This window comes from Hemitrygon akajei, chromosome 13, assembly GCF_048418815.1.
Source record: "Hemitrygon akajei chromosome 13, sHemAka1.3, whole genome shotgun sequence".
Taxonomy (NCBI): domain Eukaryota; kingdom Metazoa; phylum Chordata; class Chondrichthyes; order Myliobatiformes; family Dasyatidae; genus Hemitrygon; species Hemitrygon akajei.
This window is the reverse complement of record NC_133136.1, coordinates 102,002,819-102,027,441: the sequence shown is the minus strand read 5'-3', so window position 1 is coordinate 102,027,441 and position 24,623 is coordinate 102,002,819. Positions and strand designations below refer to the sequence as shown.

The window sequence follows — 24,623 nt, the reverse complement described above, 5'->3', positions numbered from 1 at the left end:
AACCGTGTCACTGCCTATTCCCAGTGCAGCTCCTTTTCATAGTACTAGCTTTGCTCAATTATGCTGAAGATCTTGACAGCCAGGATAAAGCAGAAGCATCATTAGGATACCCTTTGGAGAAAATGATCTTGGTAAACCATGACTGACCACATTGATTACTTTCCTCGGCATTGCAACTGATGTCATTAGGATGATCTTGCTTAAGCCGAGAGAATGAAAAAAAACCCATAAAATGACAGAAGCACTCAGCAGATCAGGCAGCAGTTGATTGAGAGAGAAGCAGCTAATATTTCAAGTCAATATCCTTTCATCAGAACAGGTTTAGTAATCATGTACAGATGGCCTATCCATCAACCCTGTGTTTGTGGCTTCTTATTCAGCATCTTGTATCACCATGATCAATGGACATAGGTTTCAAACACAGTTGTCTCGCAACAAATCCATTTTAATTTGGTTTCACTATGTTTTTGTGTAAAATATCATTTAAAGTACTTAATATAAAGAAATGTATTAGCTACCTTTGGGAATTCATACAGCAGATAGGGAGCTATGTCAACTTAAGTTGATGAGAGATTTTGGTGATATGGACACACGAGCCTCAGCTATGTCTGCCTTTTCATGAGCTACGTAGAATAGTGCTTATTCCAAGCCTTTCCTGGTAATGCTCTTCAACTCATCTTCTGCTACATTGATGACTGCATTGGTGCTGCTTCATGCAGCCACGCTGAGCTCATAAATTTCATCAACCATGCCTCCAACATCCAGCCTGCCCTTAAGTTCATGTGGTCAATTTCTGACACCTCCCTGCCCTTTCTTGATCTCTGTCTTCATCTTTGGAGACAAAATGCTGACTGACCATATTTTATAAACCTACTAATATACCCACAGCTATCCTGAGTACACTTCTAGCCCACCCTGTCTCCTTTTCTCAGTTTCTTCATCTCTACTGCATCTGTTCCCAAGGTGAAGCTTCCCTTTCCTCCTCCAAACAACCCTAACCCTAACCCTCCTCCTGCCACGGATGCTGCCCTCAACCGAGTCATCTTCCCGTCACCTTAACAATGAGAGAGTTCCTGCTGTTTTACCTACCAGCCCATGAGCCTCTGTATCCAGCACACTATTTTCTCTAATGTCTGCCGTCTCCAAAGGGATCGTACCACAAACACATCTTCACCTCCCTGCAGGGGTTTCTCCCCTCTGTGATTTCCTTGTTCATTCATCCTTCTACACTAATCTCCTGCCTGGTACTTAGCCCCGCAGGCAGCCCAAGTGCTACACTTGCCTTCACCTCCTCCCTCACCTCCGCTCAGGGCCCCAAACAGGCGAGGTGACCTTCACCTGTGGATCTGCTGGGATCTATTGCATTTGATGCTCCTGATGTGGTGTCCTATACATTCGTGAGACCCATTGTAAATTGGGGGCACTGCTTTGTCGAGCACCTCTGTTCTATCTGCCAGAAATAGAATTTCCTGGTGGCCAAACACTACATTTCTGATTCCATTTCCCATTTTGGCATGTCGGTCCACGGGCTCCTCTTGTGCCACCCTCAGGCTGGAGGCTGGAGCACCTTGTGTTCCATCTGGGTAGTCTCCAACCTGATGGCATGAATACAGATTTCTCCTTCTGGTAATTTTCTTCTATTCTTCACTCTGGCCTGTTATCTCTTCTCAATTATCTCTCACCTTCCCTGGGTCCCCCCCACCCTCGTCCCTTTCTCTGATGGTCCATTCTCTCTCCTTTCAGATTCCTTCATCTCCAGCCCTTTTCCCACCCATCCGGCTTCACTTATCACCTTCTAGCTGTCCCCCCCCCCCCCACCTTTTTATTCTGGCATCTTCTCCCTTCCTTTCCAGTTCTAAAGAAGGGTCTTGACCCAAAACACCTACAGTTCATTTCCATGGACCTGCTGAGTTCCTCTAGCATTTTATCTATGTTGCTTTGGCGGTATTTTGCCTTTAATTGTAATGTGCTTTTATTTAGTGAACCAGTCCTTAAAAAACCATGCCTTAAAAACCAGGTCTTAAAAAAGTCCTGTAAAAAAAACCATGCCTTATGTTACAGGATTTGTCTGTTTGGTAAGACACAGATTACTCTCCTATCTGGCAGAAGAGCTAATGTACGTTACGGGGATTTTCATGGATTCATTTTTGACAGTTTTGAAGTTGACCTTCACAGTCTGTTAACTGCCCTTCTTATAAAGTTTTTACAGTGGACTAGAAAGAAGCCGACATCCTGAAACTTGCTGAAGAAGAAAAATTGAACTTTTGTCTCTCAGGCATATTTTAACCAAAGCACAATTAACCTTTAGCCTGCAGAGTACTTTAAATGTGTTGTAGCAGTGTTTTGCTAATATAATGTTTCATGATTCTATGAGAATTATGTGACACTGCCCTCCTAACATAGGCAGTTACAGTGTACATCTGAATATATGACTTCCAATTTTCCGATTCAATGCATTTTGTGATCTTTATTTAGTGTTTTCTTCCCTTCATCCTTCAAATATTTTAACTGTTACTAACTTCCAAGATAAATGGTTGGTTCTACTCCAACTCATAATCCTGACTCTGTTGTAAGTACATGCTTCTAAATACAAAGGATCATATGATCTTAAGTTCATATTACTGAATAACTGGCTGGTTAAAAGCTTTGTTTTTATCTTCTTGGTTTTGTCTGAACATTTTCAGGCAAACCCCAAGGAGAGAAAACAGAGACTTAAACTTTATATTGTTTAGTTGGGTATTATTTCACTCTCGAAGAAAATTATGAAAGGTTTTAATAAGTCAGTCAGAGAAATAATTTATCACAAAACCATCATAGAGCAACTAGAGAGCATAATTTAATTTCTCAGCAAAATTAGTTAGATTTTCTGTAGATAATACCATGTTAATGTGAGAATATCAAAACTGGTTTCATATGAGGCAGCATGGTGTTAAGACAGTAGAGCTGCTGCTTCACAGTGCCAGAAGCTGGATTCAATCCCGACTTCAACTGCTGTCTATGTGGATTTTCCATTTTCTTCCCATTACGGCATGGGTTTCCTCTGGGTGGTCTGGTTTCTCTCACACCCCAAGGTCATTTGGTAATTGACCATTGTAAATTGATGCTAGTGTGCAGATGAGTGGTAGAATCTTAGAGGAGTTGAGAGTGCAGGGAGCTTATAAAATGTAAATTGGATGGTTGAAATGGATCACAGGCTAAAGAGCTTGTTCCTGTGCTCTGCCATACAATCTCTCCATCTCTACCACCGGAAAATACCAGAAGTTGTATGCTACACTGCCACAATTCCCTGCAAAAATTAGGCTCTTGTTTTATATTCCGTTCAGTTCATGTGTTGCCTTTCTGATACTAGGTTAAATCATCATCCCAACCAATAAGGAAGGGCTCAAGAAGATATGTTTCATCAAGGATCTATGGCAAAGAGAAGGGATGTAAACTGTGCAGAGGATAAAAAGGTAACGGGATTACATCTAAAATACAAGGAGTACCTTGTAGTCATCAAGGATCTATGGCAAAGAGAAGGGATGTAAACTGCAGAGGATAAAAAGGTAACGGGATTACATCTAAAATACAAGGAGTACCTTGTAATCATCAAGGATCTATGGCAAAGAGAAGGGATGTAAACTGTGCAGAGGATAAAAAGGTAACGGGATTACATCTAAAATACAAGGAGTACCTTGTAGTCATCAAGGATCTATGGCAAAGAGAAGGGATGTAAACTGCAGAGGATAAAAAGGTAACGGGATTACATCTAAAATACAAGGAGTACCTTGTAGTCATCAGGCTCTTGTCTAATGCTGGAAATTTTAAAAAAGAACTGGTTAGATACATGGGCATCTCACCCATTTCTTAAAATAAAGAGTATTTCTTTCATCTCATAAGACATAAGATAAAGGAGCAGAATTAGGACATTCAGCCCATCGAGATTGCTCGGCCATTCTAGGCTGATTTTATTATCTCTCTCAACTGCATTCTCCTGCCTTCTTCTTCGTAACCTTTAATACCTTTGCGGTAAACACCAAGGGGCGTTCCTCTCAATAATAAGTATCCCACTTCGGATACTGTTGAGGGGACGGGCTCCCATGGGGGCGCCACAGTGACTGGGTGTCTGGGACCGAGTCTGGTGCTGCAGCTCAGAAAAGAAGAGAGGCGAAGAGGACTGCAGTGGCCTGGAGGTTTTATACTCTGAGGAACAGAAGCAATATTGCCTCCCAGGTGCCAGGGTCAGGCATGTCTCACATTTGGTCCATGGCATTCTCAAATGGGTAGGTGAGTAGCCAGAAGTTTTGGTACATATTTTGCACCAATGACGTGGGTAGACAATGTGAGGAGGTCCTAAAGAGAGATTTAAGGAAGCTAAGTAGAAAACTGAAAAACAGGATCTCCAGGGTTATTATCTCTGGATCACTGCATGTACCTTGCACCAGTGAGGGTAAGAATAGGATGATTTGGCAGATGAATGTGTGGCTGAGGGTCTGGTGCAGGGGGCAGGGGTTTAGATTTATGGACTATTGGGATCTCTTTTGCGGAAGATATGACCTGTACAAAAGGGTTGGGTTATACCTGAACCAGAAGGAGTCCAATATCCTTGTGGGCAGCTTTGCTAGAGTTGTTCGGGAGGATTTAAACTAATTTGGCAGGAAGAATAGGAACTGGAGTGATTGTGCTGAAGATGAGGTAGTTGGTTTAGAAACAAAGGTAATGTGTAGTGAGACTCATAGCAGGGAGAGGCTGATGATAGGGCAAAATGCAGTCAACAGGATGAGTGCAAAGTAAAAGTGGACAAAATCAAAAAAGGTGAATACAGGATAGAGGTGTATTATTTGAATGTGCACAGTATGTGGAATAAGTTTGGTGAACTTGTAGTGCAGGTACAGATTGGCATGTATGATGTTGTAGGCATCACTGAATCATGGCTGAAAGAAGATTATAGCTGGGAGTATAACATCCAAGGATACATGTTGTATTGAAAGAACAGGCAGGTAAGCAAAGAGGGTGGCGTGGCTTTGTTGTTAAAAAATGAAATCAAATCCTTAGGTAACAGAAGGTCAGAAAATGTTGACTCTTTGTGGGTAGAGCTAAGGAACTGCAAAGGTAAAAAGACTGGGAATTGTATACAGACCCCCAAACAGTAGTCTGCAAATTACAATGGGAGAAAGGAAACATACCAAAAGGGCAATATTACAAAATTCATGGGAGATTTGAATATTCATATAGATTGTGAAAATCAGGTTGTTTGGATCCAAGGGGAAATTTTCTAGAATGCCCATGCGATGGCTTATTAGAGCAGCTCATGGTTGAAAACTTGTGCGAACATGTCCCCACCTTAGAAATTACTAGGCTTACCTATGGCCCTCTGTTTTACTAAGGTCCATGTACCTATCCAAAAGTCTCTTAAAAGACCCTATCATATCCGCCTCCACCACCCCTGAGTTCTGAAAGAGGTGACTGAAGAGATTGTGGAGGCGTTAATAATGATCTTTCAAAATCACTAGATTCTAGAATGGTTCCGGAAGACTAGAAAATGACAAATGTCACTCCACTCTTCAAGAAGGGAGGGATGCAGCAGAAAGGAAATTATAGGCTAGTTACGACCTCAGTGGTTGGGAAGATGTTGGAATCGATTGTTAAGATTGTAGTTTTGGGTGCACATGATGAAATAGGCCATCAACAGCATGGTTTCCTCAAGGGAAAATCTTGCCTGACAAATCTGTTGGAATTCTTTGAAGAAATAACAAGCAGGATAGACAAAGAAGAGCCAGTTGATATTGGGTATTTGGATTTTTTAGAAGACCTTTGCCAAGGTGCCACAAATGAGGCTGCTTAACAAGTTACAGGAAAAGTACTAGCATGGATTAATTAGTGTCTGCTTGTCAGGAGGGGAAGAGTAGGAATAAAGTGAGTTTTATCAGGTTGGTTGCCAGTGACTAATGATGCTCCACAGGGATCTGACTGGGGCCTGCATTTTACGTTATATGTCAGTGATTTGGATGACAGAATTGATGGCTTTGTTGGAAAGTTTGTGGTTGATACAAAGATAGGTGGAGGGGCAGGTAGTTTTGAGGAAGTAGGGAAGTCACAGAAGGTCTTAGATTAGGAGAATGGGCAAAGAAGTGGCAGATAGAGTACAGTGTCAGGAAATGTATGGTCATGAACTTTGTTAGAAGAACTTTCTCTAACAGAGAAAATCCAAAAATCTGAAGTGTAAAGGCAGTTAGGAGTTCTTGTGCAGGATTCCCTAAAGGTTAACTTTCAGGTTGAATTCGTGTTGCGGAAGGCAAATGCGATGTTAGCATTGATGCCTCACTTGGAGTATTGTGAGCAGTTTTGAGCCCTTTGTCTTAGAAAGGATGTGCTGACATTAGAGAGGGTTCAAAGGAGGTTCACAAAAATTATTCCAAGATTGAACGGCTTGTCAAATGAAGAGTGTTTGATGGCTCTGGGCCTGACTTGCACTAGTGTTCAGAAGAATGAGAGATCATCTAATTGAAACCTATCGAATGGTTGAAAGGCCTTAACTGATTGGACACTGAGAGGATGTTTCCTCTGGTGGGAGAGTCTAGGACCAGAGGACACAGCCTCAGAATAGAGGACAACCTTTTAGAACAGAGAAGAGGTGGAATTTCTTAAGCCAGAGAATGGTGAATCTGAGTGATTTGTAGCCACTGGTGGCTGTGGAGGCCAAGTCTTTATGTATACACTCAGACCCCACTTAACGCAGAGGATGTGTTCCTCAGAGGTGGAGTGCTGTGTAAATCAGCACAATGTGGGGTCATTATAACATTACGCAAATAGGCATGTGTGCCTGATTTTTAAAAAAATCAGCCCCAAGATATATGATTTTTACTTTTGTGTATCACAGTAATTTGTGGAGGAACAGACAGATAGGCCGAACCTGTACATCAGTGGAACGGTAACACTTCGCCGCAGCAGCAATGGGAAACGGGTGTTGGTTACATCTTAGAGGAGGGACCAGGCTGTGGGTTCTCCTCTGACCTTGGCTTCTTCTTCAAATAGGCATTGAGATTTGACTGCCGTTTCTTAAGTTTCCTCTCATGAAGCAGTGCTCAGTAGCAGGAAATCATGAAAAGAATACCTCTTTTTGCCTTATTGCTGCGCTCCCAGTCAGAATCATTACCGATTAACATCGCAAATTTCAAAGAGGTGCCAACATCAACCTGATGCTCAACCACTTCCAAATGCTGAATCCTTTGCAGTTTCACATCCATGCTAATACTTTTCCCATACATCTTAGATGTACTGCACTCACTGGAAGTTGCAGGCCGTTTTCTAGACATTATAGGTGGAAAAAAAATGGAATGAATTGGTGCGGCTGCAAAATCGTTTACACACGGGGGTGGCAGAGCATGAACTAATACGTGATAGGCTGTGAGTGGCTCAGAATGTATGTAAACCATACGTATGCACAAAACAGTAATTGAACTGCAAGTAAGGTAAGGAAAGTGGCAATGGTGCAGGTCTTCAGCTGAGATTTGCCTGGACATCCTCGTAGTTGGGCTATTCCAATTGTCATAATAGTCTGAAACTATGGGAAAACTTGATTATCAGAAGAAAGGTAAGTCAATCTGTTTATTAAATTTCATTTAGTTCAATTATGTTGTATTCATTTCTTATAAGTGTTCCCTTAGTCCTTTGAAATCTCATTTATGTCATTAATTTCATTGCTCCATTTTATTGAAGTGAGACATCACCAACTTTCAGAGTTGTTCTGTCAGTGTAGCTGGTCACTTGTGTAGCTGTGTTGCCCGGGCCACGCCAATCTCCCCCCGGAACACTGTGTCCCTTATTACCGTCAAACGGGTTCTAACCTTTCTTAATGATGCCATTAAGCAAGGGGTCGATGGACCTCACTGTAAGAACCCCTACCATAGAAGGAGTGATGTGGTCCTTGAAGGTAATCAACACCTCACGTAAGAAATAAATTGTAAAGTGACCAAGACTGAAAATGAATATTCCTGGGTATTGATATTTTTGGAAAATAAAAAGAATGGAAAGTGCTTGGGACAAATAAGGCATAATTAAATTTTTGAGATTAAATCTTGTCTTAGAAGATCAGGATACAATATTAGTTTGAGTAGAGATGAGAAACAAAAAGCAGATGGGAAACAACTTGTGTGCGTAGTCTGTGGACATTCATGCTGATCTCTACAGAAGATCTGCAGCATTCCACTGAGAATATCAATCAAGAATGTGAAAGAAGGGTAATAAAATAATCATGGATAACTTTAATCTTCAAATAAACCGTGAAAATCAAATGGGCAAAGTTAAAGATGTTGAGTTCATGAGGAAAATTTATTGAGTATTTGAGGAGAGTTTGTAGTGCAGCTTACAGGTGAAAAGGACATCTTAGATCTGGTCATGTGTGAATGGATGGAACTAATTAGTGATCCCATAGTAAAGGATCTCTGGGGAAGTAGCATCATAACATGAAAGAATTTCACTTTCAGTTTGAGAGTGAGAAGCTTAAGTCTGAGGGGATTAAGGTGAATCCAGTGATATGACAGTAAATAGCCTGTTAGAGATTTAAGGACCTTTAATCTAAATGTTAAAGCTAGCACGAGAAGTGATATTTAATGGATGATTTAAGGAATAATTGATTGAAAGGAAAAGGTTATGCAGTTGCAAAGTATAAAATGACAGAGGATTCAGACTATATAAGGAAACAGCAAAATATAAAAATTGATAAAGAAAATAGACTACAAGAATAAATTATCAGGAGATATACTATATATAAAATAAAAAGGAAGAGAACTTATTCAATATCACTAAGGGGAAAAAGTACCAAGACAAAATTTGCAGATCTTTTACATCTTCTAGCATGCATCTAGAGTTTCCAAAAAGCGGTCTGCAGAAATAATGTGGTTGTGACTTGCCACGTTGTTGGAGAATCCTGACAAAAAATATAACACATTTCCAATAAATCCAAGTGAGAAGAAAGAATTAACAGAGAAAAATATGCAACAGTCAGCTCAGTATTTGTTGCCAGGGAATACTGAAGTCCAAGGCTTGAAGATGTAATAGTAGTTCACTTAGGAAATAATTACACAATCAGGTACTGTCATCTTAGTTTTATGAAAAGGAAATTATATTTGATAGCTTTCAGAGTTATTTGAGGTTGTAACTGCAGTACAGCTAAAGGGCAGTCAGTATATGTCGACACTTTCAGTTTCCAGAAGTCTTTCAATGATATGCACCAAGAACTCATGGTGTTGTTTGCAATGTATTTAGCATGAATAAACAGTGAGCTAACTCACAGAAAATAAGAGGAGGACATATTGCTCAAATTCTATTTGACAGGGTGTGTAACTAATTTGATGCCTTAGAGTTAAGCCACGTACAATTTATACTGATGTTTTTGATAAAAGATGGTGATTAATATATCAATAGGCATAGCATTCTGGAGAAACTTGAGTCAGGAGGTATCTATAGAGTGAAATGAACAATATTTTAGGCTGATACCCTTTATAATAAGGTTAACGTAGTTACATTTTCTTATGATACTTATGTAGGTAGGAAAGTATATTCTGAGATGAACACAAAAATCTGTTAACAGATTAAGTGAGTAGTCAAAAATATGCTTGATAGAATAGATTGTAGGAAAGTGTGATACTGTTCACTTTGGTCAGGAGAATATAAACCTGAATATGATTTGTACATTGTGAGATTCATGAATGCTAATCTTCAGAGAAATCATTTAGCATGTAGGTTATCACACAAGTATGAAAACTAACTGGAAATGCAAATAGAATGTTTGCCTTTCTTCCATGGGCACTGGGTACAAGTATAGGGCCATCTTGCTGAATTGTACAAGGTTTTGGTGAGATCAGCCTCAATCACAGCACACCTTTTATGGAAAGGTACATCCTGTGGATGAAGTGATGGATTGCTGTGGTGAGGTTGTTGTCACATGAGGAAAGATTAAGCAAATTTAGCCTGTACTTTACAGAATTTAACAGATTGATAAATAATCTCAATGAGATAAGGTAGAATCTCTTCAGTGTGATGTGACTCTTTGGAACTTTTCTATTCCAGAAAGCTTTGGACATTGTCTCCTTGAGAATATATTCAAGACTAAGGTAGATAATTTTGTACTGCAAGTTGAGGGTTGTAGGGATCAAGCAGCAAAGTGGATTTGAAGGCAAGCTCATATTAGCCTATATCTTAAATGTATAAGGAAGAGGATGATCTCCGTAGTTGGTATTTTACAACATTGACTTTGGTAAAGGTATTGCAGTATTTCAAGAACGTCATGTCCAAAGTATGTTAAATTCCTATATTAGAGTAGATGTAGCACTCGAGGATAGAAAAAAGGGATGGAACACCTGACTAATATATGATTCACATTTTCATGTACAAATGTTGCTGATTGGTTTATTTTTGAATTAATATTAATAAAAGTTGGGACATCCCATAGCCTACAGTTCTTCCTTGCTGGTTAAAGCGATTGTACCCCAGCAGTCACAATTTAAATCTTTGATACACTGATCTTAGAAGGGCTTTACTGTAAGCTTATTACACATATTAGCAAGGTGATGCATGGTTACATAGCTGATAAATAGAAATGGATTTCAATTGAACTAAAATGTTATTGTCCAGTATTGTCAGCATACAATATGCCAAGATTGTTGCTACCTTTTGTTAATAAAATGTGACTTAAAATATATATAACCTTAAATGGGAATATGCTGTATATATTTTAAGTCACATTTAGTGATGGTGTTTAAAAAAAACCCACTATCCATCCATAAAATAAAACACTGGCATATATTTCAGTATAGCTTATTATTACATTAGTTAAATTTTAACTTAAAATATTGAAAATCCACATATAAAAACACATTTACAAAAATGGCATCTTAGCTTCTATGAGGGTATCTTGTAACATTTGGGATTTAATATTAACTTTAACATTTTCAATGAACCACTTCTTTTTCTCCTTAGATGTATTGTACTCTCTTTTCTAGTTTATCTTTTTTCAATTCTGCCACGTGCTTAAATTAATCGTCACTTTAGCAGCTTTCACCTGCGCCCATTATAGACATTCTCTTTTCTCCTTCATCAACCCACACCTCACTACAACTTAACACACCCTTACTGACCACAGGAGGTTCACAAGATGAAAGGGTTAACATATCAAGAGTGTTTGATGGCTCTGGGCATGTACTTGCTGGAGTTTGAAGAATGAGTGAGGATCTCTTTGAAACCTATTGAATATTGAAAGGCCTAGATAAAGTGGACGTGAAGATGATGTTTTTGAAGGTGGGGGAATCTAGGTCAAGATGGTGCAGCCTCAAAATACAAGGATGACCCTCTAGTATTGAGATGAGGAATTTCTTTAGCCAGATGTTGGGAATTTGTGGAATTAAATGCCTCAGGAGGCTATGGAAACCAAGTCATTGGGTATATTTAAAATGGATGTTGATAGGTTATTGATTGGTTGGGGCCTCAGGAGGAAGGTAGGAGAATGGGGTGAGTTGGATAATAAATCAGCCAAGATGGAATGGTGAAATAGACTCAATGGGCTGAATGGCCTAGTTCTGCTCCTATGTCTTATGGTCAATATTTTACTTCTGGGGTTACAAAAAATGGTGGACAGCATAGCCTGTTGAAAGATAGAGCAGAATATAATTCAGTTACAGACATGGGCAGAGAAATGGCAAATGGAGTTTAATCTGATCAAGTTTGAATTTAAATGTAAGGTTTTAGTAAGGTCTACCTACATGGAAAGCATGCCTTTTAATCTCATTTAAGGAAATGTACATCCTGTGGAAGCTTTGGAAAGGACTCAGAAAATTCTGCCTGGATTAGAGGGTATGAACTACAAGATGAGGTTGTGATCTGTGTTTTATGATGAATGGTCCTTGAACTGGAATGGCAACTCCATGATTCTTCCTACTGAAACTGCTGAGGGCTTCCAGCATCTTCAGTACTTGGTAACATCAACAGTTTTTGTGGCTCTATATTTTTGTGTTGTCTGCTTGCAACAACAACTTAAGGCCATCTTGTTACTTAATGTTTAAGCTGTGCCTAAGGCTCCCAATCCCATATATTAACATTGGATTACATTTCCATATGGGGTTGCTTTTGCTGTTCTATAGTATACGTATGTTTTGTATTCCTGTTTCCCTGGTTACTTCCTTAATGCTTTGAATATTTGGTAGTAATGTGATTCATCAATGGGAAATTAATGTGGCAGTCACTCTCTTTCAATTAGGAAGAAAATAAAATTCCTTGGGACATGAAACTGGGATTGATTTTATGAAGCTGGTATCTGAGCAATCACCTTAGGTTGAAATGACTTCCACAAATCTTGAAATTTGTGCTTGGCGCTCTGAATGGAACAGGCACACTGCTCCTTCTAAAGATGATAGTTTTGTAGATAAAAAACAGACCTATTCATTATTTGAATGGGTACAGATGAGTCATTACAGTGTCCTAATCAACGTTTCAGAATCAGGTTTATTATCACTGGCATGTGACGTGAAATTTGTTAACTTAGCAGCAGGAGTTCAATGCAATATCTAGCAGAGAGAGAGAAAAAAAGATAAATAAAATAAAACATAATAAATAAACAAGTAAATCAATTATGTATATTGAATAGACTATTAAAAAATGTGCAAAAACAGAAATTCTGTATATTAAAAATTGAGGTAGTGTCCAAAGCTTCGAAGTCCATTTATGAATCGGATGGCAGAGGGGAAGCTGGGTATGTGGTTATTTATTAACCAATTGTAACTTATATCTGGCCGGCTGGTAGCGTAGTGGCATCAGCGCTGGACTTCGGGGCGAGAGGTCCCGAGTTTGAATCCAGCCGGTTCCCGTTAAGTGCTGGTGATCTCTTAATAAAAACTCACCCGACAGAAGGCCACTGCTATAACTTGCCTAGTACGCAATTTTCCAATATATCAGAGCAGCGTGCAAGGAAAATTGTCCGCTACCTGAAAATAATTCCGGATGTGATCTACCTACCTAACTTATATCTACAAATCGCCGTATTGTCCAAAACTGCCTGCCCTGAAAGTTATTCCATCTATCTTTTCTGATTTACCACTGGTAGAAAAAATAAAATTCCATTGAATCATCAATATGTGACAAGGTGTTTGGGCTGGGAAAATCAACCACATTTCTCTCGTTATTCTTGTTTGCTAAAAGGGATGTTACAAGTGAAGTTGAAAAAAAGTTTCAACACTCAGAACACTATTTATAAACATCCAGTATTTCAAAAAGTGTAAAATCGCTAATACTTAACTTTCTGCCTCACAGCTGTTGCTAAGCTCTGAAGTTCTGTTGTACCTCTGTCATCACAACAATTTGAAGTAGCAGCAAATCTGAGCTACACCACTGACGTCCATGAAGAGACCAGTGTTGAAGCACAGCTGGCAAAATCCCAACCAAGTATGTCTTAGAACTTCCACAATCTCACGAGGATGCTGAGCTAGATGCTTTGTGCAGTGGAACAAATACACCACAGTGTGGTCTCCAGCGTAGAAATAAAATGAAAAATAATACCCGTTATCTGGAGGGCAGAGCACAGCGCTGCACGAAATAGGTGCACAATTTACATCGGTAGTTACTGCATTTTTCTGCAAGTTCCGATTCATAGAGAAGCATTGCATATACAACTATTGCTGCCCCGAAAACTCACAGGCTACTCTTCTATTATGCTTGCGCAAATGTTATAAACCGCAAATAATATGAGATCACACATGATATACTTTGACAACTTGACTTCTATGTTGGTATTTTATTTCCTCTGTGCTATCTGCAAATATGACTGGCAAAATGTTCTGAGTGACTAATTTAACTTTTTCCTTTTGCCCAAACACCACAGTAGCTGTGGAAGGACATTTGTTAACTATCTCAAATGAAGCTATCTAAACTGTTAACCTTTAGTGATCTGGGTTTCATTACATCAGGTGCTATTCTGTGTAGAGTTTACATATTCTATATGTCTTTCCCTGGTGTTCCACTTGCCTCCCAAACACCAGCATCTTGCTGTTAGATAAATTATTATTGTAACTTGTCTGAGTATAAATTGCTGGCAAGAGAATGGAGGAGTGGGTGTTAATGGGCTTGTGAATGAGAATTGGTGGAGGGAAGTGAGGAGGATATTCATTTTATGTATTTGTTTTTGTGATCTGGACATTACCAGTAAGATCAGTATCTACGGTGCATACATAATTGTCCAGGAGAAGGTAGTAGTGATCCTCTTTCTTGAACAAACACAGTACTTTTGATGAACCCACACTGCTATTGGGCAGGGATTTTCAGTCTTACAGTGAAGAATCAGTGGTGTATTACTAGTCCATAGTGCTGCATAATGTGGAGCAGAAGCTGTGGATGGTGGTGTTCCTATGTGCCTGCCACCTTCGCTCTACTTGGTAGTAGAGTTCCTGGGGTTTGGAAGATGCTGCCGGAGTAGCCTGGGTGAGTAACCACATTGCATTTTGTAGATGTTACACACTGCAGCCCTTTGCACCAGTGATTGAGGGATGAATGTTTAATGTGGTTGCTGTGGTCTCATTCATGTGGGCTGCTTTGTTCTGAATGATGTCATGCTTTCTGAGAGCTTTTGGCACTGCACTCAACCAGGAACCAGGGCTGTTGTGGGGGTGGGGTGATTACTCCATTTCACTGTTTATTTGTGCGTTGCAGATGTTGGAAAGGCTCCACGGTGTCAGAAGATGAATCACTCACCTCAGAATATTGAGCCTCGACTTGCATACCGTAATTGTCAAATTCAAGTTCAGGTTTATTGTCATCTAACCATACATATTAGAACCAAATGATATAATGTTCCTCCCTGCCATGATGCATCCCCAATACATATTTCACACACAGCACATGAAACAAAATATCATCACAAATAAGTTAATAAAATATAATTAAAAATGCACATGAAAAACACAGCACAGGTAATCAATAAACAGCTTGCTGTTCTAGTGATGAGACCTCAGTGGTGGCAGGGTATTCATTAGTTTCACAGTCTGGGGAAAGAAGTTGTTATCCAGTCTGGAAGTCCTAGTCTTGATGCTCTTGTAGCTCCTTCCTGATTGTAGTGGGTCAAAGAGATCGTGGGACGGGTGGTAGGGATCCTCCACAATACTTCGGTCCTTTGTATATAACGCTCTGGTAAATGTCAAGAACTCGGGAGAAGATAAACCCAATGATCCTATGTGGGGTCTTGTGGTCCGATGCCTTGTAGCTTCCATCCCATACAATGATGCAGCCAGACAGGACGCTCATGATTGTTAGAATGGAGGTTGGGAAACTTGCATGCCACACTCTGCTCAGAATATGTAGATGCTGCTGTGCCTTCCTGACTAACAAACTAAACTCCACACAGACTGAACCACCCAGAAAGCTGAACACCACCAAGCTGAAACACAGTGAGTGTGTTGATGCCCTGAAATCCTCCATGGAAACTGCTGTAAGCACACTGGTTGAGAATCCACCAGACGATATTACTGAGCACTGGAATGCCTTCAAAGAAACAGTCTACAGCGCTGCCTGGGACACCTTGGGGAAAGTCAAGTGCAAGTTGGTTTGAGAAGAGCAACCAATCTGTGCAAGACCTTCTAAGAGCTAAGGCAGCTGCACATCAGGTTCTTCTTTGACACCCAAACTCAAGTTCCAATAAACATGCCTTTTTGAGTGCAAAGTCAGCTTTGCAGAGGCAGCTCAGAGCTATGAAAGACCAGTGGTGGGCGGACAAGGCCAAGGAGTTACAAGCCTTCGCTGAATGTAATCACTCAAGAAGCTTCTATGAAGCAATCAATGTTGTGTATGGTCCATCAAAACAAGGCACTGCTTAACTCCTGAGCAAGGACAGTACATCCATCTTCGCTGAGAAGTCAGAGCACATGGAAAGATGGCAAGAACACTTCCACGAGCTGCTGAACAGACCAAGAATCATCACCGATGAAGCAATAGGCAGAGTACGCCCTCGACCCACCCTCGAGCCAGATGCTCCCCCTACTCTTCATGTGGTCATCAAAGCCATCAAACAACTAAAACCCAACAAAGCACCAGGGTCTGACGGTATCGCAGCCGGGATCTACCAGTATGGTGGTAACACACTGACATCATGCCTGCACCAGCTGTTCACCAAGTTGTGGGGAGCTACAGAACTACCACAAGACTACTAAGGCGCATCAATCCTGACCATCTACAAGAACAAGGGAGACAAGAGAGACTGCAACAATTACCATGGCATTTCTCTTCTGTCAGTTGTGGAAAAATGCCTCGCGAATATCATCCTTAGATGCTTGGTGTTCAACATCGTTGACAACATTCTTCCAGAAAGCCAGTGTGGTTTTTGAACAGGCCGTAGTACAGTGGACATGATCTTCTCACTGAGGCAGCTCCAAGAGAAATGTATTGAGCAGCAGAGAAGTCTCTATGTCATATTTGTTGATCTAACCAAACCGTTTGACACTGTTGGTAGAGATGGCCTGTGGAAGCTCCTACCAAAATTCAGTTGCCCCCACGCCTAACCAACATCATCCATCAGTTCCATGAGGGCATGGAAGGCTGCATCAACATGTGTGGTGAGTTGTCAGACCCATTTCCCATCAGCAATGGCTTGAAACAGGGTTGTGTTTTGGCTCCTACTGTGTTTGTACTATTCTTCGCTGCTGTTCTTCAGGATGCCACATCAGACCTGAAGTCAGGGGTCTTCCTACAAACGAGGGTTGATGGCGGGCTCCTCAACCTCGCAAGACTGAGAGCAGAAACAAAAGTCAGGGACATTGTGGCACGTGAGTTGCAGTTTGCTGATGACGGTGCACTGGTTGCCCACTCTCTCAAAGACTTACAGGAGATCACCAGTCGCTTTGCCAGTGCAGCCAAAAGCTTGGAACTGACAATCAGCCTGAAAAAGACGGAAGTTTTGTACCAACCGGCTCCTGGCTCAGGCTATGAAGAACCAACTGTCCTCATTGACGACACTCGTCTCAGTGCTGTCAACAAGTTTTGCTACCTGGGCAGCATAAATAACATCCTCAGCATCTCTGGATGGAGAGATTGAGTCAAGAACCAGAAAAGCCTCCTTTGCCTTTGGTCAGCTGAAAGATCGAGTTTGGTCACAGAACATCAGGTTGGCCACCAAGTGCAAGATATACAGGGCCATTGTCATATCAGTCTTGCTATACGGATGTGAGACGTGGTGCCCATATCAGAGTCACTTACGCCAGCTCGACCAACTGCAGCAGCGTCACCTACGTTCTCTGATGAAGATCACCTGGCGAGACAAGGTCTCCAAAACCGAGATCCTCTCTCGAGCCGGAGTGCCAGCAGTTTCAACCTTGGTGATGTCAGCCCAACTGTGCTGGGCAGGACACATTGTCAGAATTCCTGACAGAAGACTGCCCAAGGACATCTTGTACAGCCAACTGTCCAGTGGTACCCGAAAATCAGGAGGCCAGTAACTATGGTACAAGGATGTTCTGCACAGGAGCCTCAAGAAAGCTGACATTGCCCCATCAACATGGGAGGATCTGGCTCAAGATCGCTCACAGTGGAGGGACGCCATCAGAACAAACTCGTAGAGCTGCTGAGAACAGGCTCGTAGAGACAACAGAGGAAAGGCACAGGAAGCGCCACAACAGAGCTTCTGCCCCTGCTGCCCCTCCAGGCCTCACCTGCCAAGTATGTGGCAAGCAGTGCCTGTCAGGGATTGGCCTGTACAGCCACTCCAGGACGCACGTATCAAACCCCACTGACTGACAGAGAGGAACCATCATCATCCTATGGGATGGATAGCCAGAGAGAGAAATGAAGAGGTGTTGTGAGATTTTCCCTTATGTGCATACCACGGAGCTTTGTGCTTTACACTGTGTCCAAGACATAGGCATTGATGTTCAATGGAGAATGGTCAACCTATGTATGCCCGCCTGAAGTTCATAATCAGCTCTTTTGTCTTGTCTACGGTGAGGCAGGTTGTTATTCTCTCACTATTTGACAAGCCTCTCTACCTCCTCTCTGTATGCCGACTCTTCACTGTTGCATCATCAGCGAACCTGATGATGTGGTTTAAGCAGAGTCTGGCAGCTCAGTTGTGAGATAGCTGCGTCAACAGCAGCATGTAGGTGTGGCATTTATTTGACTTGTCCATTTGTGTCACGTTCTGGTCCCCAGGGACATTGAAACTTTTGTGTTAGTCATTAAATGTCAGGGCAAGTAGCCAGATTCTCTCTTATTGGAAATTAACATCACCAGGATTTTCTGTGGAACAAATGCTACTTGCCAGTTATCAGCCCATGCTGAATGTTGTCAAGATTATGATGCATAAAACCTGCTATGTTTGTTACCAACTTAGGATAGAATCGAACATTATGCAAACTTCAGTGAACATCCCATGTTATGGTAGCAGAAAAGTTTATAGGGGACATTACCTATTCATTACCCACTGATGCCAGTTTTGAGTGATAATGAGTCAGATTGCATTTTGTGAATGAATATACCTGAGCAGTTTTCCCCATTGTTGGGTAGGGTAGATGCCAGTGTTGTAACTGTACTGGAGCAGTTTGTCTTGAGGTGCAGTTAGTTTTGATTTGAAAAATAAAATTAGAATATTATGGAAATATTCAGTAGTTCAGGCCACATTTGTGGGAAGAAGAATAGTTAATGTTTCAGATCGAAGACACATCATCAGAAACGGGAAAGAGAGAAAAAATAAGCTACTTAAACTGCAAGGAGGATGGGGAAGGGGGATGTCACTGATAAGGGAAGACCTATGTGACCATGGGAATAATTAAATGAAAGTGAATGCAGTATTGCCTTAGTATCATGTGAATTGCATTGAATTGGTTGGACACTGGCTTCTGTGATGTTGAGCATTTTGGGAGGAAGTTGAGATGGATATTCTATTCAACACTTCTGGTGCAACAGTGTTGAAAATGCTTCAGCTTTTTAATTGCCACGTATGTGCTGAGCCCTGCCATCACTGATGGCAGGGATCTTCATAAAGCCTTGTCCTCACCTTGGCTGTTTAATTGATTTAACTGTATGAACCCGCGGAGTGTGTGTGCATGCTTGTGTGTGCGTGTGTGTAGGGAGTGTGGTGGAGGGGAGTGATAAAGTTGTGTGCATGCTTGTGTGTGCGTGTGTGTAGGGGGTGTGGTGGAGGGGAGTGATAAAGTTGTTTGCTTGCATGCTTTTATAGTGTGTGTGTGCATATGCGCTATAAGCTAACTTTGTTATATGGTGTTTCAAAGCGGAATGAATGATTGAGGTGATAACATTTTCTTTGCTATTGGCCTCTGGTCTGTTATGTCTTTGGTCACCTGCTACTAATGTTATATCTTTGTATAGGGATGATGACCATTTTGTACCTACTTGCACCACTCAACATTAACCGCGCTATTAAAAACCATTATTGCTGAATCTGAAGACCCAGCTAAAGTTCGGTGGTAGTCATGTATTTTTGAAATGTAAAACTCACTAAAGGACACAAAAACAGTTTGCAATGTAAAAGTTGCTCAAGGAGCATAGTGCAAATGTTAAAGGATGGATGGTGGTGGAGGATGCAGCGCTGATCAGTGGCTTGCTCAATCCCTGATATCCTCTAGATTGTTTTGTGGTGTTTGAGTTGTTGTCTTCCAGGGAAGTTATTTCCATTGTGCCTCTGACTGTCTTAGAGATATTGTTAAGAACTGAATCACTTTTCACAGAATATTCATCCCTTTACAGAGACCTAGTATTCAGATCACTCTGTTTAGTAATGTATGCAAAATTGATCAACAGCTTTTTATGTGCTGACTGGTTACACTCAGTTGTTTTGTTATAAAAACTCCCTGCTGTCGATTATTTGCAGCTCAGTCATGTATTTCCATCTCTTACTCTATAGCTGTGCAATATAGAATGCTTGCACTTTCATGTGTGGTGGCCTCTGCTCAAAGGCACTTTGGATGCTGAATCCTAATTCCAACATCTGCCTCCAGTCAGCACTGAAGAATGAGAAGGCCTCTTCTTCAATTTTACTGCCTGGAAACTGCTGCTGCTGAATGATGTGGAATCAAGCACGTCAGGGTTGGGGCAGTAGTGGGGATCCAGAAAAAGGAGGCAGAAAAGAGGGCTCATAACCAAAGGTTTCATTACAGTCTACAAGGCCACATTTCCAAAGCACAATCTCAGGTTTGCCAAGACAGCTATCACAGAGATTTGTGGCGTATGTTGCAGGTTTGCAATAGTACTCAAACTGTTATACAGTCAAGGTTAAAATCAAAGTCCTCATATTCAACTTTCTAGTCTTGGGATACATCCAGGCAGATGCAGCCTATCCATTCCATGTTTGAGTTTACTGCTAATCACAGTGTTGCTGAGAGAACTGCTCTAAGAAGAAATAACATATCCTACTCTTCCTTTGCCCATTTGAGCCAGGCTTCACAAGAGAACTTGCCAGTATTAAAAACCATCACAAGGTTTAGGCTGTCATAAACTGCTCCTCTTCAAAACCCAGAACTTTCTCATGCCTGTGTTTTCTATTGGATGGTGAGCTGGGTGCTCCTATAAGTCACAACATGCTAGATTGAAATTTGATCTACTTAGTAAGAAATTTTGCAGACTGCAAATGCTCTCTCATCAGGGTGGCCTATTTTGCAATGGCTTGAATACAGCCCTACTCAGCAAACAGAAAAGTAGAGCCTTTACATAATGAGGGGAAGGGGGGGGGGGGGGAGAATGAAAAGGAAGATTAGGGAAGGTGAGAAGAGGAGAATGCAGGAGAGCTTGGCCACTCGTAGAAGATGGAAGATCCAGACAGCAAAGGGATGCTTACCAACTTCACTAACCATACCAGTCATCTTTGTATTATTTGCAGAGACTTAAGCCATATCCAACTGAACCTGCATCACTTTCTCACTATGCACTGACATACCAAACTATTAAATTCTACTGAATAGGAACTTGAAATTACACCAGTGGCCATTATTCGGACTCAGGATTTATCATTCCTTGATGAAAAGAAAATTGTCTGATAGATTTCCTCACCTCCAACTTGACTGCAGGCTGCCAGTGCTATTAATTTTTCTTTGTGAAATATCCCTTTGTAATCTGTTGTCTGCCTTCATAGTGAGGTAAGTACAATATACAGACAACAAAGCTGGTATTTGAGATCCATTTCCAGGACATTGTTGACTTTTTCAGAGAACATAAAAATGGACAGGCAGTAGACACACCTCCAAAAGCAAAATCTTCTATCAACCTTTCCCGCTGTTCCACAGCACCCTCCAATTACAAAGGTTCATTATGTGACCTTGGAAAGCTTAAAATACTTTCTGTATCTCAGTAAAGGCAAACATTGATAATGAAAATCATCATAACTTCAATCCACTAAAATAACCTTTGGTCACTTGAGAGAAATAGTATTTGAAGATTGAGACCTTAGATCTTCAATAAACTTTTATTCTACTGCACAGCAGTAATCCCTGCCAATTTATATGCTTCTGCCACCTGGGTCACCTACAGCAGGCATTTCAGGGCACCAGAAAAGAAGGAACAATGCTGCCTCTGTAAAATCCTACAAATTCACTGGAAGTGAAACAACATTAGCATGCTCTTCCAGACTGACAGCCCAGCTTATCCTCAGTCAGCCATATTTGGCAGGCCTTGATGTTCATATGCCTATATCCAAACTCCTGAAAAAGACAGTCTATATTCTGAGGTCTATCATGGAGGGAGATTACCAAACAGGAAAAGTTTACTGAAATTGTCAAAGCTTTCTTGCAGAAGCGGAGAAGGAACATTCAGGGTGGTATTGAAAATCATTAGGCTATGCACAGGGAGTATACAAAGGCTCTGTGTAGGCAGTGAACTACTTCACAAGCTACCCACCCATTCAGCCCTTCAGACTGCACCTATCCCATTTGGTAAAGAGTCTCCAATTCTGACAGAGTGTACAATACCAGAGTGGAAGCAAGTAATGCTTGCTACTGTGGTATTACCTTAGTAACTGAGCTGATTTATTTCTTGGTTTTTGAATTGCTCCACAAAATATGAAGAGTTCTGCTGGTAAATCTGGGATCTCAATCCTTCCCCTGTCCAATTCATTCTCTTGGTAAGTTATTAATAATTTTTCACCAACAGGGTGGAATTGAACATATTCTTTTAATGGCTTGAGCCCTGATGTTCATGTTGGGCTATTAGTAGTTACATGAAATTACAATAGACTTTTTCATTCATGAATTTTTGATTAAATTATACCTGCATTGTAATAAGTAGTCACAATCCTTTGATTTCTTTAAAAAATTTTAGACATGAGCTTGCTTCGTAATAAGAAAAAACAGCTTTACATTCTCTGTATCATTTTGTCAATACCTTCAGTTATGATAACACTTTTTGTGAAGTGTAGCACCATTGCCACTCGCGGTGCCATGGGATTATATACCCCGTCATTTTGTGAGGGGCTTCCCTGTCCAGCACAGCAACCGAAGGAGCTAGACTGCAGTCCTTTCCCCCTCTCCCCAGCCCTTTGCATTGGCAGCACCAAATGTCAGTGTATCCGTCAGTTTTCATTCCTGCTGCCTGGAATGTGCCAATTGACAGTGTTCACTCGCAGATACAGTATCTTGCTATAATAGAAGACCAATAAGTTTTAAGCAGACAGTAGAATGTCTTCCACTGAGTTGATGATCTTCCAGCACTTAATGTCCATTTTGGTGTGTAAACTAGAAAACAGCCCAACATCAGAATCTTTTTTTACAAGTTTCTATAGAATAGGCCAATATAAGGACCTTGTAACCTTCTCCACATCCTCTTAGCAAAACTCCAGTCTTCAAAGAGCAGAGTGACCATCTTTTCCCCACTGCCACTGTTCCAATGGCAGGATGCATAGGGAATAATATTTTGACTGTAAAACAAGAATCTGACTGGGAGGACCATTCTTGCTGCCAGCTGGTTTGAACTTAATGGCTTCTACTTAATTCATTATTTGCACCGGCCAGTTGAGTAGGTAGGCAGCCATCGATCCCAGGGGATCATGGGTTTGCACCTCTAGTGGACTGTGTCCCCTCCAGGGTGCAAGCCTGGGCGGGAAGATTTGAAGAACCAGCTGTTGTCCATGTGCGGGTTCCCCCTCTCCACGTCACTGATGTAGTCCAAGGGAAGGGCAAGTGCTGATACAACTTGGCACCAGTTTCATCACAGAGTTTGCCAGAGTGAAGTTATAAACAACATCAAACTGCCCAAGGGAGCCCGACCCCGGATTTCTTCCTCGGGATTTACTCCTGAAGCCTTTCCCATGGGTGGGTATGGCCGCAAGGCAGCGGAGGTTTAAAATCAGAGTTTTCCTTCTCCAGCCAATTTAGTAGATTAACTATAAAGCATAAGCCAGACTGTGTGATAGAAGCTGCATCAATTGCTACCATTCTTCAGGCTTGGCCCAGGCACCGCTGTGCAAGATCTCCTGGTGATTTAGAAATAATTGTCTGAAGAAACACTGCAAATTGTTCAGTATCAATTTAAATAAAATTTCTCAAATACAATGGAGAAGTCTGCATCCCTTTGGTTAAATTACTTTGCACAGTGAGCTGCAAGATTTTTCAATTTTTATTCTATATCACAAGTAAAATCAGTTCTTGTACAAACATCATTTTACTGAGTATTCTGATAACAGATACAGATAGTTATGCCTTCTCTCATTTCAGCTGGCAGACATTGCCCATGACTTCAGCGATGGGATTATTAGATTGCAGCTAAAATTTATTTGGTCAATTTCCTTCTCAGATTTTGGAAGCTCTTATGTTCCCCCTGTAAAATGCTGTAAGATCCAGACAAGGTCACCATGCATTGCCTCACATCTACTTTCTGCACTCTTCTTGATATCTTCATTGTAAATCAGCGGTTTTGAGTAATGCCATTTATCACACATTGATAATCATTCTTTCCCTGAGGGAGTTTTGAGTTCTTTTGTGTGTTTTGGCTACCCTTGAATAGATATGTGGTTAACCCATTTACACCGATGAAAGATAGAATATTAAACACAGAACAGTACTGACCTATTCAAACCAGTTTTCCGTATGTAGAACTTAGACCGTGAATGTATCTGTTTGACCCATGTGCAGAACGGTTTGGTCCGAACAGATATTGCTATTATTTTCTCATGGTAGATCACCTAACACCATCAGCAATACTTTCTTTACCCTTCTACCTCATAAACTAATGGATGTTCCTGTTCAAGGCTTCCATGTTATTCTTCCCAACTATTCCACAAAATAGCAAGTTCCATACACTATCCTGCTCACTGTAGGCACAAGTATCTTCTGAGTTCTTCTCTGGAATTTTTAAAAATGAATTCTTCCTTAAAAGATAGGGATGTGTTTGAAGAAAAAAAACCTAAAATCTTAGTAAAAAGAAGTCACAGCTTTTGTATTTAGTATTTGTCACCTTTTTCTCCAAGCTATTGGAATGAATTTGGCAGGAAAACTGTTTTGGATAATATTGCTGAACAGTACAGATTGAGTACAGATAGGCAATGTTTCTGGCTGCAGTTAACTTCAACCATGAAATTTTATTTGGGATGGTTGGATGGGAAAGTAATTTTTTTACAGGATCACATATTACAGGATTATCATTTTTCTCAATAGTTCATATTGCATACCAGAAAC

At 40.9% G+C, this 24,623-nt stretch overlaps 1 protein-coding gene across 5 annotated transcripts in view; it reads left to right on the top strand.

Annotated features, from left to right (window-relative positions):
- Positions 1-24,623, top strand: part of prdm5 (PR domain containing 5) — a 299,425-nt gene that overhangs the window by 125,879 nt on the left and 148,923 nt on the right. The window lies entirely within an intron of this gene.